Raw genomic sequence first — 20,608 nt, forward strand, 5'->3', positions numbered from 1 at the left:
TGTCTGCTGGACTCATCCATACTGGAGCCCGCTTATTTCAGTCGTGCGTGCAGACTTTTGATTTCCCAACAACTTACATTTACATACCTAAATACTTAGTCGACAAAGTGTTATGTTCAAATGTAAATGTGCCCATTTGTGTCTCCAGCATGAATTTTAAACTTTAGTCATGCACATGCATTCTTGCCGGTAGCCGTATTTTATTTGTCACTTGTGGCTTTGTTTGATTATGTCAATCTTGTATAACGCCATAGTTGTGGTTTTAAGCTCTCTCGACACACATTTTTACTTTCGTCCCATTGGGTTTTAGTTATAGAAGGTCACAAGTGACTAGCGTCTTAAAAAGTAAACCGGCTTAATTTTCACTAGCTGTATTTAGCTTTAATATTCCCACATGCGACAACAGGCATATCCGCTCATTGTGTTATGGCTATATTTATCTTTTAAAAAAAGAAGTCGATATGTGCTCAAAAATCTAGGTGCAAAAATAGTCACATATCTGAATAATTTATCTTCATATTTGGGGATTTAATAACGTCTAACGTTTTATTGCTTTGCATATTCTTAATCGTTGATATTCTCTCATTCATCAGGCAATTTGGAATGAACAATGACAAGGTCTCAATTACCCTGATGATAAGACACTCCATCCCACACATATATATTATCAAAACTTGCCATATACTGTCTTTATTACGCAATGGCTTTTTTAAACCATCGACAATGATGTATCCTAGTTAGCCTCTTTCTCAAATTATTCTTTCCTTTATGTGACAAGGCGTAATATATGTTTTCTTTGTTACTAATTAATTACTTTCCAACACTGATTTAATTTATCTTAGATAATATACACCCCGCGAAGCTGTCATGGTGTCCGCAAACCTGTCACATATGTTCTGTCACATAGTCTATAGAAGAAAACTGTCATAATTATTTCGTAGCTAGAAATACAAATGAGGTTCTAAAAATACAAATGATTGTTCTAAAATGGTACTGAGTCACTAGACTGTCGTCTTTCCAGACGACGTCAGTTCACGGGCACTCGGGCGGTCGTCTTTCTTTACTTTTTCTCCACATTCTCTCTTCCCAAAGTCTCTTCACTGGGAGGGTGTCCCACTGAACCTGTGTGAATAAGCCTCAAGGGCTGTAGTACCCTGTGAACACGGCCAGTTCCCGTAACATCCTCCTCCCGCCGGCCACTCGTCTCCCACAATAAACCCATGCATCCCGAAATGGAAAGGGTAACCTACACATTCCATGCAGATTAGGTTCAGTCTGAACACGCGTACAACTTTAACCCATGCTTGTTAGACAACTTTGATGATGTTAATTAGAACACAGTGCTCGTTCGTAAAGGGACACCTGCATTCCTGGACGCGCTTTGGAGTCCATCCCGGTAGAAGCCATGCACCTGGTCATTGCTGTCATTATACCTACAACTGTTTTACTTTAGTCCTTTCAGGTGCCATGCTACATTTTTATTCTCCTAATTAGACGTGGTTATTAGGTGATAATAAATAAAAATCAAACCACCAGACAATTAATTACACAACCATTTAAACCATCAACCAGTTTTTGTTTGATCGGAGCTGAAGGCAAGGAAGGGTGGTTTTGCCTGGAGGAGAGGTTGGTCTTGCCCCGGGGTTTCCCCGGGGAAGATTTATGAATAAATATAAAAATAGACTGTTTTTTGATTTGGTACTTCTGCAGTCTTAAACTGTTCATATTATATATATGTATATCGCCTCAAAGTGTGATGAAATCTAACCGGAAGTTACCCGGAAATGGCGTTACCAAACATTTTTGACAACGTCATCATGACAGTGTACGAGATACGTTTGCGTAAGCCGACAGAATTTTTTCGTTGACGTGTGTTTTTATTGGTTATTGGAAGATCGTAATGAAAACACTGATAAACATAAGCTGTCAGCTTAGACTGTATTATGCAGATAACCAATGGGAGAAAGGAAAGAATAAAATAAAAAAAAGAAGAAAAGCTCTCCATTAAACCCGACCTAAGGACGTACACAGGCCAGTGGATTTCTTGATGAATGAATGAAAGTAAAAAGATCTTGTAAATATGTCGGCTTTAATGTGAATATTCAGGATTAACGACTTCCGGAAATAGCGTTATAAAAAAAACGGCACCCAAGGGCTATACCGCTGTGTTATCTAATTATAAATAACGCTTTACACAAACCCTCGGGATCCAAATACGCTTGACACAATTGTTTTTGCACCTTACGTTGCCTAAAATAATTGTGTGTAGATTTATTTTATTAAGTACTTGTATCGATGGAGCATATCTTGTGTACCTTTGCAGTCGGGGACAATCAATGGACGATATTTGTCACAAAGCATTAAAAATAGCTGTTTTCAATATGCTTTTAATATACTAGTATACAAAAACGTTTCTTCATTTCTAAGTTAAGAAGAAGCATGTGGCTGAGTAAAAAGCGTGGTGTGAACTTGTCACGAAATGCGACAAGACAAGCATATGTAAAACATTTCAGTGTTTTTTTTTCTCAAGTTATTAGGCCCTCATTCAATTGTATCACACTGTATAAGCAACCTCTGTTCACTTAATTATGTATTTTGTTTCATATACGATTACCGTATACAAATGAGCTGATGATTTTACGTGAAGTGAGATCAAAACGCAGGTAAGCAAACCGACACGACTAGGACAGTGAAAGATGACCAATCACGCTGATGATGGCTTGGATTTATTTATTTGTTTATTTGATTGGTTTTTTATGCCGTACTCAAGAATATTTGTGAAAACCAACGATCATCCGCAGGTTGCTGGCAGACCTTCCCACGTACGGCCAAAGAGGAAGCTAACATGAACTGGACTTGAACTCACAGCGACCAAATTGGTGAGAGGCTCCTGGGCCATTACGCTGCGCTAGTGCGCTAACGAACTGAGCCATGGAGGCCTCTTTATGGCTTATGAGACCCAAACTCGTTGTGTTACATGGCCATGACATGCGCTATTCACTGCGATGTGCTGGAGTAGTAGAGCTCCTATCCCATATAAGTGTGACACCAGGAGGTCGATATGATGTCGGTTCATACTAAAGACTTGAAACGCAGTCAAGCTGGTGCTTTCTGGTCTAACGCTCTGCGTAACGGCACAAAGTTGATAGTTGTTGAGCCAATACACTATGACTTGTTGCTTTCAGTTTACATGAGGTCTTTACCAGGGTGTCTTTATCATGGTGTTCCATTGAGACAACACTGTAACATCTGTGGACATTTGCACTGTATGTACTGCAACATTGAGGCACTAGCTGTCACAACGTGACCGAAATGATGCTGACAGCAATATTAAAATCCGCGAAACAATGTGGCAATGTTCAGGTGTTTTCCCCCCTCGTAATGCAGTATCTATTTTGTACAATTTACAACTTTATATAGTATAGTGTAAGATAACATACTTTTCCCACTGATTTTTAAAAAAGCTCTTTTAGACATTCCAATATGTCATAAATTTGTATAACATATCGTCTTTAATGTCTTTCACTGGCATGCAGCGCAGTTTATTGATGCCATTCCATTGTTTACATGAGCTTCAGTTGCATTGCGGTTGGAACAAACCGAGCTTATTTAGCCCACACAAGTAGTGTTTCAAATCCACATTTTGCGGGTAGCATCTATGCTGGACACGAGCATGAAGCACCTCGTGTAAATATACTTTTTGTCTTTTACAAATGCCTTTGTGATAAACACTGAATTTACTTTTCAGAATGCCCAGCGTATGTCTCGCTCACGTCCAGGGAACAGTTGATATGCCTTATCCTCAAATGTTTCGAAGTTTTAAAATCTTTTGAAATCAAATATGACTCAAGTCAATTATGACAATTCACTAATCTAAAAGACGTTTATTAGATGTCGGTTCTGTAGATACATGCTGTGGTCACCCTATATAAATGAACATATAACACACAACTGGCTGGTAATTTTCCATCAAATGTGATATTTGAAAAACTCTTGAAAGTATTTTGATACATTTAATTATTTTTCAAATTAAGCATTACTCAACATAATGTTTGCTGAAGGGAGAACACATAACACACAGTGATTGATGGCTGTGGGCGGTTTGGTGACAGAGATGTAAAGGCTACTTACACAACGCAGTTTTATTATAGCGACGCCATTGTTGCATAAAAAACTTGGGCGAGCTTTAGATAAAATCACGTGATATATGTGACGTCATTTCAAATTATCGTTTTCGTTTTAAAGTTTCGAGTCGATGCATGCTAGAGATAAAAGGTGTCAGTTAGACAATAATGAATGTAGCACACCTTTGTGTTGTTAACAGACAAATTAATGACAGAGAGTGAAGTGTCTCTGTTCTAAGTTCCCAGGCTACACAGACAGATTTAAAAGTATCAACCCATCAGCTTGTTTCCGCTCCTATTTAAGACATCGTTCTGTGGTAAAAGCAACGAGAAAGTTTTTAATAGTTTTTAACCACACATTCTAGGGTAATGGACTGTTATTTAAGAGTATTGTAGCCCAGGATGTTTATTTTTAGCTCGGTCGTATTGAGGTAAGAGGTCATTAGAATGCTGAATAATCAGCTCGAAGATCTAAAGTTTAACACTCGACACTTTATTTCCTCTATTTTCTTAAGAGGTATAATAGTACAATACAAACGGCTGATATTTTCAGTATTAATATGTCACTATGTCACTGTATATACTTTTAGTTAATCTTCATTGTATAAACTTCTCAGTACCGGATGGAGTTTTCCGAGCTAATGCGGTGCTATTTTGGAGAAGGATTGAAAAACATACACTTATCCGTTACCTGTTACTTTTCCGTTACCTTTTTTGAAGAGAAAAAAGTTTCACAGGGTGTATTCGTGTACAGCGATTTGTCGCATGCCTATGTTATATTTCTTTAAATTTATTTTCTAATTTATTCTAAATGCTCAGATGTGTTTTATCGCAGACATTTTGAGTTGTTTTCAAGCCCCGGTCAATTATTTTTATGCTTAAGTGAAACAATAAGCTTGCTTGTTTATTTGGTTTGACGTGGTTTTTAAAATTTGGACATATATCACGCTTGTCAGCACTGGTAACTTACACAGTGACTCACACGTGGTAATTATAAAGGTAGGAAACTAAACATATTTTTAAAACATGTCAAATAAAGTTAAGAATGTTTTGGGGATAGAACATTGACCTAGCTCGAATATTCTCTCGGGCAATAGTCAACCCCCTTCTTTTCACATTTCCCGTGAAGAGTGCATTGGTCTTGGACACTAGTTAGGGTTAAAATGACTCTATGCGTCCAAACAGGCATTCGAATGTACCTGCCGTCAACCTTCCTTGTCAATAATCACAATCGAAGACCTTCCCCGAATACGGATCTTGGATTGGCCACTCATCTGTCCAAATGAATAAAAGAGCATCGTATTTTGAACATAAAGTTCTGCTGAAATTTGAAGACATTTGTTTCATGTAGCGATTGTCTTAATTCAGTTTTATGTAGTTCATCCGAGAAAGGTTCTGATTTCTTCACTCTTTTTCTCCATCTCTTTGCTTCTTCGGATATTCCGTGTATAAGGGAAACATTCTTGAGCATGGCAATAATTATAACTAAAATGATACAAAAATTAGAATCGTTACATTTAAATTCGAACAAATCGAACAACAAAATAATAGTTTTTGCAGAAACCAAGGATCTGAGACGTTAATATGAGCCAAGTGCCTTCGTGGCCGAGACGGTTGGCGCGTAAGTACGCTGGAATGACCTAGGGGCCTCCGTGGCCGAGACGGTTGGCGCGCTAATACGCTGGAATGACCCAGGGGCCTCCGTGGCCGAGAGGGTTGACACGCAAGTACGCTGGAATGACCCAGGGGCGCTCCGTGGCCGAGAGGGTTGGCGCACAAGTACGCTGGAATGACCCAGGGGCCTCCGTGGCCGAGAGGTTTGGCGCGCAAGTACGCTGGAATGACCCAGGGGCCGTGGCCGAGAGCGTTAGCATGCCAGCACGATGGAATCACCAAAGGGCCTCCATGGCCGCAGCAGCAACCTGCAGATGGTCGTTGATTTCCTCCGGGCTCTGTCCGATTTCCTCCCACCCCAGTCTTAGGCCTATAAGTGAAATATTCTTGAGTAATAACAATGTTTTCCTAGCGTTCACTATGCGCGGTAGTAATAATATCTGTACACACCTGAAGCAGGATAAACATTCTTGTACATTCAGTTAAACATGAGATAAAGAATATTATATATTCAGAAGTGAATCTTGGGCAAAGATTGGAAAGAGGTATGTGGTGGGCAGCAGGAACGATAAGTCTTACAGATTTTGCTGTGTCAAAAATCCAAACTTTCAGGTCCTAAACTCAAAACATAGCAATTAATTGGTAGTTTTATGAGTAAAAGTAGATAATCTGGATTTCCATAGCTATGCCGCGTGTTTCCATGGTATTTGAGAAGAGTTTTAAATTGATATCTATTCAGACATGCAACCAAAGTTGGGAGGAAAATTTGGACACCCGTACTCTGGGTGCCAGGGCTGTAACCAGGCTATAGGAACGCCCGGGCTAGGAGCACCTGCGCATTATCATTCCTTTACGATACATCAATAATAACACCTGGAATGATGTAGCGTTCGATTTAGATTCTAATTAGTAAAATTACTAATTGATTGATTGATTGGCGTTTAACACCATGCTTAGAAATCTAGTCAGGTGAAAATAGAACAAACCCTATTTCGTTTGATTTGTACGTTACGACTAAAATCGCTTGGGGATTTATTTTGAAATCTGCCAATCGGTAAGACAAATCGGACATGTCAGTATAAGGCATATCTGATGACCTGTACCCACCAATAAACATGATACAGTTTCCTATGATTCCGCAAAAATACCGCTCAAGCAATGGACCGAGTTAAATGTTTAGACTAGCGGCACCACCGGACAGGTGTTCCGAAGGTAAAATAAGCCGGATTCTAGCTAAGGTTCCTTCCCACAGCGTCCTTCTCCTATAGCAAGGAACTCAGTGAACTGCTCAAAGAAAGCTATCTATATACATGTATGCCGGGTGAGAGTTCTTCGGAAACCAGTTGCTGGTGATCGGAAGCCAGTCTTTGATGTTGGCCGGTTCCTAAGCACTAACCCGTAAAGCGGAACCGACAGGAGTTAATTTGCTTGTCAAATTCTTGCTAAAAGGGTTGTTTCGATGTTGTGAATCTGGCCATTTTGTAAATAGTTAGCATACCTTTCTACTAGAATGGGATACAATAACTTGGTTAAAAATTTCCCGAGCATTTAATGTTAAATATGAGCAGATTATTAATTCACCCACGGACAGGAACCTCTAGATAGGGTAAATGTACATAGCAAACCATTCAGAAAAAAGTATTTTCTTGCACATGTCAATGCATTAAAAGATGTGTTTTTAAAGCAGAATAGTGTTTTTGTGCTGATGTCGTGGTTGATAATAAATGTCTCACCAGGGCTTTCCATGGCACACACACACACACAGACAGACATAATGTGTTCCATCAACATTGCGTTTTCCGTACACATGCGAAAGACAGATAAGGTAGCGCCTAGCTGTCTGAGGCTTATGTCGCTAACATATAGGCGCTTTAGTAATGTGATATAGAGTGTAAGCTATATATAGATTTCGAGTATCTATTAAATCATGCAGATGAGACAACATATTAAGCTGTTAACCTGACACTTTCTCGTTACTTTTTTTGTATCAAGTTTAATGACTGTTCTTCTTCGTTAAAATCATGCCGTTGAATTATTATGAAAAGGCGTTGTAAACTTGAATTTCAGGCACAGCAGGAACAGATTAAGGCCTATCACAGGTGTGGGATTTTATCTGATCTATATTTCATCTTACCCAAAAAGATCACTGATAAGTAAATTGGTACGTAAGGAAGCAAAGTAAATGCCCTCCGTGGAGATTTATTCGTGCTGGAACTCTCAAAAGAAGAGGCGACAAAGGTGTCACGCCTCATTCATTTCCGGCAGACCGCCACGGGTGGTACCTGGTAATTTAGGCCAAGTTGATTGGGTGGTCCACAGCGTACAGTCTGCTTACATGATCTGTGGTCAGACTACATCACTAGTGGCAGTTAGTGATGCAAATGTCGAGATATTATGATACACTGATTATCAATGACAAAGAAACATGCGCCTAACTTTATCTCGCTACACATTCATGTGTTTACTGGATTGTGTTTGCTTAATAACGATTTCTGGAATCCTGCGTGTGATCTGGTCTGTATCGATAAATTGCCTGTAGTGCAGGATTATCGTACAGTTAAATGAATGAATGAATGAATGAATGAATGATTACACATTATCACCGCTTTCGCAATGTCCCAGCATGTCGTGGCAAATGATGCGGGTGAGAGTAACTTATATAAGTGGTGAGTTATGTATTCAGAAAAAGTTCATCGTGTATCACTAAAAGATTCATAGCTTATGTCGAGTAGGATAAAAATTACTTTGTTTATCACTGAGCTCCCCTTTCTCTGTGTCTTGTGTTTATGGCATGGGATTGAGTACACCCATACAGTTCCTGGAATTCGCCTTGTATGTATGTCTCTATCAGGGCTGAATCGTTAGCAAAGCGTAATTGCTCTTTAATCAACTGTCTCAAATTCCTATTTACCAAAAGCTTTCATTTCTGAGTGGTTTAAATGTGCAAAGCGATGTGATCTGTAACATCAGCATGGCACATTCAGCGAAATGGCAATGTGTAGGTTTCTCATAGGTTGTAAGAAGCTGACCATCCCTGCGTCCACCTTTTGAAAGCCAATAATAAGTAGCTTTACTGAAAATAAATTCTAATATTGTTGTAGCCTGAAGCTTTTTTATTAATTTTTGTAACCGATATGTCAGCGAACATGTCCTGGAGCTGGATGATGCGTTATATTCTCCCGGGATAATGAGGCGAACAGCAAGCCAAGATGATCGCTGTTATAAACCCAGCCGTAGGCAGTAGTTGTACAGTAGTTTTAAGCAGATTTCCCTATATCCACCGTGGTATCATCTGGGTGAATGCGAGCTAATCTCTCGTTATAGGCTTCCACTTAGCATTAAGTGAACAATCTACATTTTCACCATGGGATCGAACTGTAGTAATTTCGTTTGACCATGCACACATTAAGAACCGCGTAGCTTTCACAGAGTTCCACTGTGCTCCAAAGGCTTTTCCGTGTGTTACAGGATGTTATTTTTTCCAAACACATTAACCCCATTAACCAATTGGCTTAGCTCCTGTGAGAACATTAGGTGTACGTCTTTAACCAGAAGGCAGTCGCATGATAAATAGTGGGGACCATATTTTGCTTTACATTTAATAACGAAGAGATGAACGATTCCCAAACTACGTTTGAAATGTTTCCTAAACGTAAAACCGTAAAAAGTGCAACGCTCTAAAAGGATTATAGGTCACTTTCACAATATTGGGTAACTTTTCTTTTTTTGGTAACCTTTTGAGGAAATGACAGTCTCTATCTAGGTTACAACAACGCGAGTTATCGTGGTTTACTTAAAACGCTAAAAGTACTGAGTTTTGAATAAAAAAAGTACATTCAACGAGGTTGTGAGTATCCCTTATGCTGCATTTGTCTGAACATCTGGCTAAGTGTTTCTTGTTCCACGTGACTTTAGTTCAATAATTACAGTTCACTGTGAATACATATAGTGCATGACATGCACCTTAAGTAGTGAAGGTTCAACAACAATTCGAAATGCGGTGGTTCTGAGTACTTTTGTCAGACTGTATCTTATTGAGCACATTTGGTTAGGACCTTGTAACTGTTCTCTGGTGGGAAGTCATACTGGTTATGTTGTCTGACAAGATTCGATCAGTGATGAAAAGTGATGTTTTATGAGAGCGCAAGCTTAGCTGATGGCACTTTTATACCACGATAAACGCAGCTATAAATTATTGAAATTACGACTTGGAATCAAGCAGAGAGCTATCAACGAGGGCCTAACGTATTATACAGAAGACAGAGGTGTTCAGCGGGTACATGCGTATCGCCTGGTGCGTACACATGGGGGGAAAGTGTCATGCCATTTGGTCTACTGAACAACTCGCATGCTTCACCCATTACAGCAGCTGCCAACGGTGGGTTAACCCTGTAGCGAATAAGTGAAAAACCATAGACAGTGGAGAATGTGTGTTGAATTAGTTCACAGCTTACATCTCTGGCGGCGTTGTAACACTGAATGTGTGAGAAGCAGAGACAATACTGTGAGTGTGGAGAGTTCAAATCACTTAGCGAGGAGAGCGATCTGTCTTCTCCAACAAGCCGCCGCATCAGCTACATACTAGCTCCAGTAGCAAGCCAAAAAAGTTAATTTGCCATTTACATCAAGGCCACTATTTTTTGCCCAACAAATGAGGCTATATTACATGCGAACGTGCCTGAATGCACCCGCACACTACGGAGCACGGGAATTGATGTACTGTGTCCTACCAAAGTCCTTTTTGTTCACACAAGCATGCATGTATGGCCGAAATATTGAGCTAGAAGACATTGTACACGCTCTCAAGCATGTAAGACCCAGGGATTGACCTCAACCTCGTCCAAACAATCATGCATGCAGGGCATAGAGATTTACCCACCCGACATCGTCCAAACAACCTTGCATCAGGACCTAGAGATTGACCTAACCCCCGTCCAAACAACCATGCATGCACGACCTCTGTATTGACCTAGCCGACATTGTTCACACAATCTTGCATGCAGGACCTCTGTATTGACCTAGCCGACATTGTTCAAACATTCTTGCATGCAGGACCTCTGTATTGACCTAGCCGACATTGTTCACACAATCTTGCATGCAGAACATAGGGTTTGATCAAGCTGACATTGTCCGCACAAATAAGCATGGATGACAGAGATTGACCCAGCAAACATTGTCTAGGCAATCATGCACGCAGGACCTTGGAATGGAACCAACCGACACCGTCCACACAATCATGCATGAAAGACATGACCTAAATGTAGCCGACACTGTCAACACAATCATGGGTGCATGGACATAGGGTTTGATCTAGCACTCGTCGAAACAATCATGCATGCAGGACCTAGGGACTGAACTGGCTGATACCATCCACACAATGGTGTATACTGTTGTAATATCAGCCATTCATTGTCATGATCGTGCATAGTATTTCTGTATTTAAAAGCATGACTGATTATTTTAAAGCGAATGTTCGAATTATGTTTAAACAATCGAGCAATGTGCAATCGCACATGTCAAAGGAAGTGTTTGTCATCTTATTGTGACAATATTGATTGCATTAAGTTTAAATGTATTACATGATCGTTTTAGTACATTTGAGTTTTGGTGGAAAGCTTTTATTAAAAGGAAATAAACCATAAATGTCCATCAACACATAAATCACGTGGGTTTCCTGGCTTTTAAGGAGAAGAATAAGCATGGCCCTTTATAGAACTAGCCAAACACCTCTATTTTTATTGATGTTTCCCATCGATAAATACTAATTATTAGTGTTCGCAATTTGTATTGCTGGCCAGGAGAGATGTGTGTTAGTTTCTTCATCGAGACTGAGTGTCATCTATACTAGAGAAAAGGGTGTGAACCCAGCCGTACTCCCCGGGGTCTAAAGTATAGGGTCCGGTCAGAACATTGGTTTGAGGGGGTGATGGGTCAATCGGGTGTGTACAGACAGATACGGTGTTAGGGAAATCTCAAAAGAAGTGGCAGCTTTTGTCAATTTAGCTGTCATCGACGGGTTACGGTTCCCAAGCTCGTGTTACCGTGGCGTATATCCAAGGATGTTGAAACATTCATAGGGTACGACAGCTTGGGTGGCTGGTTAGTAGTTTGCTTCTGATATCTTTGTTGTGTTATATAGAGGGAGGGGGGAAAAGGTGAACGCGTAAAGGACTTCATCGACACCCCGTTATTATTTGCCCATTAACTGAGATACCAGCAATGAAACCAAAGTAAGCACTGATACTAGCGATGAAACCGAAGTAAGCACTGAAGTAAATCTTACCCACCGTCACCTATATAGGATATAAACATGAAACCTTTATTGGTGTGTGTAAGTCAGAAATGGAATGTATATGAGGTGAAAATCGGTCACATAGCTATATATAAAATTTTTTTTTTATAGTATTGTCCCTTTCTTCAGTCCTACTCGCTACCAACATTGCCTTCAGTCAGTGACGTGTAAAGAGCACAAGCTCTACACGTTGATATGTTGGAAGTTTATATTCTTGCAAGGGAAACTAAGTTAGAACACTTTTTCTAATTTATAATGTTAAAAAACAATGACATGCCGGAATTGGGCGGTGTTCAACATGTTTTGACGGTGGGTGACACCAGTTACCTAAACCGCTGTTGACTTAATTGTGAACCGTTTTTACTGACACTGCTATGTTTGAAAAATGTTTACACGTTTTAGTATAATATAACTTTAATAAATAAATTTTATTTTATCTCTTGTTGTATATGATCTCAGGGCAGTATAGATTTAGAAATGGATGTTAGTGAGTGCTTGGGGTTTAACGTCGTTAGAAATGGATGTTAGGAAATTAATGCGATGTAGCCTGTTCGCAGACAGTGGTGTAGGCTGTGTTACTGCGTGGAGTTTGTTCTAACCGCTTGTTGGTGCAGCCATTGTATTACTCTCCACGGCCATTGTCCAGCATGCAACTTGCTTTGAATAATTATGACGTCATCCGAGGCAATGAGTTCTTGGTGTCGAAACTAAGCTTATGCAGTTCAACATAATGAATTCGAAAAGTATTCTAACTGTATTTTTAAAAATAATATGGACGTTAAGCATATCAATGTGTAGAGCTTGTGTTGTTACGTGTCACTGACTATGGACAATTTTGGTATCGAGTATGACTGATTTTTACAGATAACTGAATATAGGCGACTCGCGAAAAGAAATAGACAATAGCTAAGCATATTTAGTGCCATTTTTTGCAAGGAATAGCCACATATGTATGTAGTTGTTCAGAATTGTAAAAATCCAAAATACAAATTCCACCACATCATGGTCTCTCAATTTGACGCGCCTGTCTGGCAAGTGTAAAAGGACAGTTTTCATTTCACATAACTACAAATTTAGAATGAGCTGTCTTGGAATTGAACTCGGATGTGCTTTGGATCCGAATGCCGTCAGTGGTTTGGTCATATTCTCCTCATAACTCATACGCCCAGTACCTTTTAGATTTCAGGACGTGCTGGCAATTTGCCATGTTCCGTACAACTCCCTTGGGTTGAGCACTTTCTCAGACTCGCTTTCAATAACAGACTATGTCTTCTTGTTAAACATGAGTTGACATACAGCGATAACCTCTTCCCATCCTGTTTTACTATCACCCTTCACGGGTGAAAGGTTGAGTTTACCCCCCAGACAAATGGATAAATAGCATAAAAAACAAATCAAAGTTGAGACACATCTGTTAAGACAATTTCGTTGCTTTGTAATGCCCCTTTTGAGCCTGTACACAGTTTAATGTCCCTCCGATGAATCGTTAACGGTTGCTATATATTATATGTTTATAAGAACGTTTGTCTACTGACACAGCGAGATGTTTTCACCTGTCTAAAAGGAAAAAAGCAAAAATAAAAATAAAAACCCAAAACCTTATGAGTTCAAAACTGAGAAAGGTTTGCTGATCTTATAGGATTAACACTTTTAAAAGTGACGATAGCATTGCAAGAGGAAAATAATACAGTTAATCGGTTGAGCCAATGTGGCATACAGACCACTGTACAATGGTGTACCTATATCGTCGCGCAGTGGCGGCTTGTGACCAAGACGAATTGACCGTGTTTCGTTTTCATACAAGGGTAATACAGTACCAAGGCGCGAATTACTAAAGGCTCGAGTTCCCAAAAGTGCGAGTAGTTAAAGGCGGGAAACATTCCCTTTTAAACGTCTTTATTCAAATCGCTCTCACTCCAGTGTCCTTAATCTGACAGGGACTGGAGCACACTGATTGGCAAATATGGGTATAATTTTCGGGAGCTCTGGCGATCTGTGGTCCTAACTCCATCTAATTTCGCTTAACCCAGCTCCAGGTGCAATATAAGATGATGTCTTCTCTGTATTATTGGTGTTGTCTGCCTGTATCTTACATGTTATAAAGCTTTATTTACTACTTCGTGGTGTTTGAGTGATATACGGATGTTGGACTTGACTTTTAGACGATATAAGTATGTATAGATATGTTTTATGCTGTCTGTCAACATGAAGCGAGAGAGCGACATCGTAAAGACGAGGAAACATCATTTACACTGACTTAAAGTCAAAATCAACTTCACAGCAACCCAAGTTTTATTCACAACAAGTGGCAGGAAACAAACAGAAACACATTCTTGACACCAACCTTCCCCTACTTACACTATGGAAATAGGCTGTCCGAAATTTGGCGTTGGCCATTTTAATTTCTCTCTTGCTTTATTGATTTGTCCTTTTTGCCCTGAACAGTATAAGCTCAGGTTTGTGCTGGAATCAGATACAGTGTTTTCATTGGCTAGCAGGCTGGTGCTGTGTAGTTTTCATGTTAATGAATCCTTGCAGAAATCTCTGTGATGTGTGCACACATGTACGGGTTACTATTCGTCCACAATGTGTCTCCACCTAGTGCTAAACACATGACTATGTTTTCATATAATCCACTGTAATTACTCGCAGAATTTCTCTCGTTTTACCAGATAAGCTTTATCGTGGATTCCAGACGCGCTGGATTACAGAACTACGCAACGATTAGCACAGCTTTGTGAAAACACATCCGGGCGTAAACAGAATACTGAGATGCTGGTAAAGCGTCGTAACTTTTAATTTTGCCATTGCACTGCACATCTGCCAAGCCCTGATTCAAACCAATTTTAATGAAGTTGGACATAGTGGTTCAAAAGATTTTCTTTCAAGGCTTGGATCGCGTCCAACTTGCTGGAGGCACCCAGAGGTATTAGTATACAAACGAGCACGTAATAGTCGTAGAGGCCTCCGCCACACGTTGATTCTGTAACGATATACTCTCAGCTAATGAAGATGCACTAATCAAATAACTGTCATCCTTTGGTTTCATTGCATCATCTTTGCAAGGCAAGATAATACGCTGAAGGTGAAATAAATGTCACGGTCGCAATAAAACCAGGTTTATAGCATGCCTTTACGGTAAATGTTTTCACTAGATGCCTTTCGCCGCTGTTTTATGACTACATCTATTCATTAAGATATCTAACTGCGCAACTGCAGCTCATACTCTGTTTTCCTCCCCTGTCACTTTTTCTGTCATTTACCCAATATAAGCCCTGGCAAAGTGGAGAATTTACGTGCAAATGAGGGTTTAATATCAAAATACTTCTCAAGCAGGCTCTTTAAAATGCACGCATTCCGAATTTATCTGGCACTTCAGTGCCATTATTTAGCAAGAGAAGTTGTAAGGTTCTATTGACGTCTTATTATGTGGGACTGCCCAATTGTTTTGTTGTGCTTCATATATGATGAAAAATCTCAAAAAGGTCTTTAACACTGTACGACGAAAGATACGTGAATAGTGCATATCAACCCTTTTACTTTATCTGCGACTTGCCACAGCAAATCATACTGGTTCAAAAGTGAGACAACGTCCATGAGTACTGGAAGGACTAGGTCACTTGCACGTTACGTAGAAATAATTCGCTTTTGCGAGTTTTCTTCTTACAAGTAGTTTACTGGTGCTGGACACCGTCTGTTTTGTGATGGACCGGCCCATGGTAGCACGTCTCATGTAGACATCAGACTTCACACGGTATATTTACATGAAGCGAAAATCTGAACTTATCTGAACTAATGTATACATACTATTGTCCGAACTGTATGTAAATGAAAACAAAAACCACTTCGGCACGTGTTGAGCAGGAGCTAGGTCTTGTTCAGATTGTTCCGCATCCGGAACTGTCATTGACATTCGTACGTGTATATGCACTGAAGGTCACTATATAGCTAAAGGTTGCATAATAGGTTAAACTGTTGTTGTTTACGGGATTGACAGTGCTTCTGGATCCTGGTGGATTGCCCAAGCTCCGCGTGTGAGTATAGGCCCTAAGTCAGCTAGTACACAGTTTGATGATATTCTTGCTTTTACATTTTTTCCACGATGTTATTGGCCTGATAGTGACCTTGGGGTCAATGTTATTTGTACAATTTTATTGTTCATCTATTTGCTATTAGACCGATACGGTTTAAAGTCTGTGCATTTTTTTAACAAAATGAGCTGCAAGCACGGCATTAGTTGCGCAATATGCGAACTTAACGTATGAAGTCATATTTTTGCCAGTGAAGATTTTAAACGTATTGTTTCTTCACTGCTATCGGCCGGCATCATGTTATTGCAGATATATCTAATTGCAATATGGCTCATTCATCTATAAAATCCATCTGTATACCTGGTCCCATTTAACTATTTACGTTCCCGTCATCATTCATGTATATAACATAAAAGCTAGGTAATCTGGAAGCGTCAGTAAGCTGCCTGTGCACAAGCAAAATATTTTTTCAAAAATATATAAAGGCAAATGAGCACAACTGTTCATTCATTCTGCACTGCATACGAAAAAGGATATATAAATGTTTATAAATTTGTAAATAATTTAGCATTCAGCTGTTGTATTATGAGAACAGTAGTGCTCACTAACTCAGTACGGTGGTTATTCTGTCAGCCTGGTGTGTTATATCCCAAAGTCTGTGGGGTATTCCCGTAACAGCTGTGGTTCTTTATCAAGCCCATGTACAGCGTTATCGGAATCAACCATGCCGTCCAGGATGCTGAGGTTTGAGGGGTATTATGTGAAGCTCCCACAGATTCGACTCCATCCGTGTTTAGTTACGAGTAACGTGTGACTTGGTTCCACTGCCATTAAACTTACACTTTAATGGAGCCTCGAATTAGCCTGTGTTAAGATTGTCCCCATGGTTTATCGCGAGCATAAGCTGTTCAACGGGTCGTGTTTCGGACGGCTTAAACGGAGAGGTCCGCTTCTCAAATCAAGGGAAACTGGAGAACAATTAGGCATGGCGTTGATCAAAGGTTAGGTACTTGAACTATTTCATTAGAGAACAAGTTAGAGCAGTCAATATAATTATCAAATCTTAGAGCGTATAGTGTGTCCAGTGTAGCGAACAACGCCCTTAGTAATGGCCTGCTGAGTACACTTAACATCAATACAAGTTGGACACAGAACCAACGTGAGTAGAACAGTCGACGCTCAGAAGGGTATATGGAGAAGTTCTGAAACTAACATTAATACCATGTACTGCGTGCTTTCTATATTACAGTTAGTCATCTGCATAATTAGAAACCAGGTAGGAATACAACAGGGGTAAGCAACAAAAGCCTGATTTATTGTAACGGAATCTGTTGGAGAAGTAACATCCCTTCAGATACACAGTCAGCTGAAAAAAAAAACCCGTCTGATCAACTTCGTTTTAAATTTCAAAGTAGCCTGTACCTAAATCATGATATTACTGACCCACTCGGATACTCTGGTTCGGTTGTTCAACAGTGTATTAAACGTTAAATCAAACTTATATCTTGATATCGTAATAAAGAAAACTTGCAGGACGTAAGTCCAGAATGAAGTCAGTACCCAGCTTAACTGCTAATGCAATTTGCACAACATGACCATAGATTATGTAAATCTTTGCTACACATGTTTTTGGTAGAGAATGTTCGATAACGTAACGGGATATTTGTGTTACGTTGAATACTGTTCAGGTTAATTTTTGGGGTTTATATGCCGGAATGAATCCTCTTTGATAAGTTAACATTACATAACGAATGAGGGATTTAATAACGGCCACTTACATCGGCCTACAAGTTAACAGTCCTTTACGATTAGAAACAGTGATAGAGGTAAATAAACAACACAAACAAAACCACTATGCTTTCCGGCCTGGTGCTCCGCTGATCCGTGTATTCGCTAATTTGTGTCGAGAAGAACACTGCTTTTCTACACGGCATCTTCAGTAACCCAGCTCATAGAAAGCAGAATTCTAACAACCAATGGTCTCTAATTTTCTCAACACAAAAGATATTCTTCCAGCTGGCATGCCTCTGTAAATCTCATTGTGCGGTTGACCGAAACCATTGCAGTTGACGTTTGATTTTTATCTGGGAATGTACGGCGTGGGGAGTACACCAAGCGATTGAATGTGAGCTACTGGATATAGCGTGTTGACTTTTTTACAAGCTTAACCCGTCCAAAGGGGATTTGAGTCGAGCAAGCGAGCCCTTTGGTAAGTGGTAAATCTCTCTGACGTTATGATGTATTCATTCACTTTCTTTGACTTAACCTGTCGTCGTGATTAGCTTTAAGTCTTGAGGTGTAACAGGGGGCAAACGAACAATAGATGGTCTTAACTAGAGTGACGTGGAGAGTATTCTGTCGGACAGCCAGACAACTGAAGACATTGCGCATCCGTCTCTGATCTTATTGTCTCTTTTTAAAAGGCCAGGTCTTTATTAACTAGCGGTGCTTAAGCACCTGTCACACGGATATTAATGGACAATAATCATTCCTACAAAGAGATGGACCACGCTGTTGTGTCTGACGTTAGATTTTTACACCTCCGCCAGATTACGTTTCGTCGTCTTAACAAAGAATCGTTAAAACCTAGCAGTCTAAGAACGACTGTTTATTATCGGCATTCCAGTGGCACGAGCTATATACAAAAGCTTACAAATATAATTAAACTGTTTTGCGATGGATCAACGTTTGTACCATCAAGTTCTTGAGACTAATGTATAGCTGACTCCATCGCCATGGTTTATTTATCGGACGGTACGTAGGGCCCCAGCGTGAAGCCGACACCCCACCCCACGCAATTTGTAACATGACACCTCTAATATCATCAGATATCGCCAATTTTCAGAGAGCAAATGAATGGATTTTTGTAGATTAGATGAGGCATACGTCAGAGAAGTGGCTTGAGACATATACACACATTGCTTGACTTATTTCTCCACTTCACGTCCAGTTATGTGGAAATGCGCTCAGAGATGATGTGTGTTTGTCAATATACTTAATACTAGACTTCCGCGCATAACGAGGTAAACAAATTCAAGATATAAGCTCAGCAGTCGAGTCCGATTTCAAAACACTGACTCTCTTTTGGTTGGTTGGACTCGAGACAAATTGAATTTGCTAGCTATCCGCTCAAGTTGGTCTAATTTCTTCCTCGTCATCTGCCGTAGTATATTCTGAAATCACACAGGCCTTGATGTACATTTAAACTATATACACACATGCAAACGTTACGATGTAACAGTAGTGCCGATACCTTGCATGTGAATAGACCTCTGCGTATATAAGGGATATGTATACTTGGTATAGGAGTACACAGGGTTTATTCCATTACAAGTGTACAGGAGAATAAACACTCTCTTTATGTACACATACAGAGTCAAATAGCGGTTTTTTCACTCTAAGTAGAAAAGAAAACAACTCTTCCTCCCACACGTCATATATTAGACGTTTTGTAACAATATCTCTGTACTCGATGTTTTGTTTTAAAATAAATAGGTACATTTGTAATAAATATGCGGTTTAGTTTGGCCACATGGCGTTAGATCGTGCTCTGCAAGCATTCCTCACATGTCAGCCTGTCAACAACTATTTTAAATGCTTTAGAAAAACATTTTTCATGACGGCGTTTGAAGGTGAAGCGACATGCCTTTGCGTGCATCTTAAAATCACCACTGATTTAACCCGATACGGCAGTTCAAACCTCCCACGTATGAAAAAGAATCAGCTTATGTCTGCAGCTGGGGTATCTGTATCTGTAAAACGTATTTGTTGTGTCGATTTCGGTGCATTTGAGGGTCACCTCACACAGTGAATATGGCTTGTACATGCACATACCTTAGAAGATAAAGCTCCATGTCGTCGCGTGTGATGTAAGCGGTCTAGTCAAGTTGCTTTACCAAACCTCTGATTAAACTACCTCATCAAGCTTAGCTGGCTTAGCGGTTTAAATTAAGCTACCTCACCAACCCTCACTGGCTAGGCGATATCATTGTTGCCTTCACCAAACCTCGGTGGCTAAGCGGTATGCTTAAGCTGCCTCACCAAACCTCGGTGGCTGATCGGTTTGATTAAGCTGCCTCACTAAACCTCCCTGGCTAAGCGGTCTAATTATGTTGCCTCACCAAACCTCGCTGCCTAAGTGGTCTGATTATGTTGCCCCATCAGACCTCTCTGGCTAAGTGGTCTGTTTAAGCTGCCCCACCAGACCTCGGTGGCTAAGTGTTCTGTTTATGCTGCCCCACCAGACCTCACTGGCTAAGTGATCTGATTAATCTGCCTCACCAAACCTCGCTGGCTAAGCGGTCTGATTATGTTGCTTCACCAAACCTCGCTGGCTAAGTGGTCTGTTTATGCTGCCCCACCAGACCTCCCTGACTAAGTGGTCTGTTTATGTTGCCTCACCAAACCTCGCTGGCTAAGTGATCTGATTAATCTGCCTCACCAAACCTCGCTGGCTAAGCGGTCTGATTATGTTGCTTCACCAAACCTCGCTGGCTAAGTGGTCTGTTTATGCTGCCCCACCAGACCTCGTTGGCTAAGTGATCTGA

This window comes from Liolophura sinensis, chromosome 8 (assembly GCF_032854445.1).
Source record: "Liolophura sinensis isolate JHLJ2023 chromosome 8, CUHK_Ljap_v2, whole genome shotgun sequence".
Lineage (NCBI taxonomy): Eukaryota > Metazoa > Mollusca > Polyplacophora > Chitonida > Chitonidae > Liolophura > Liolophura sinensis.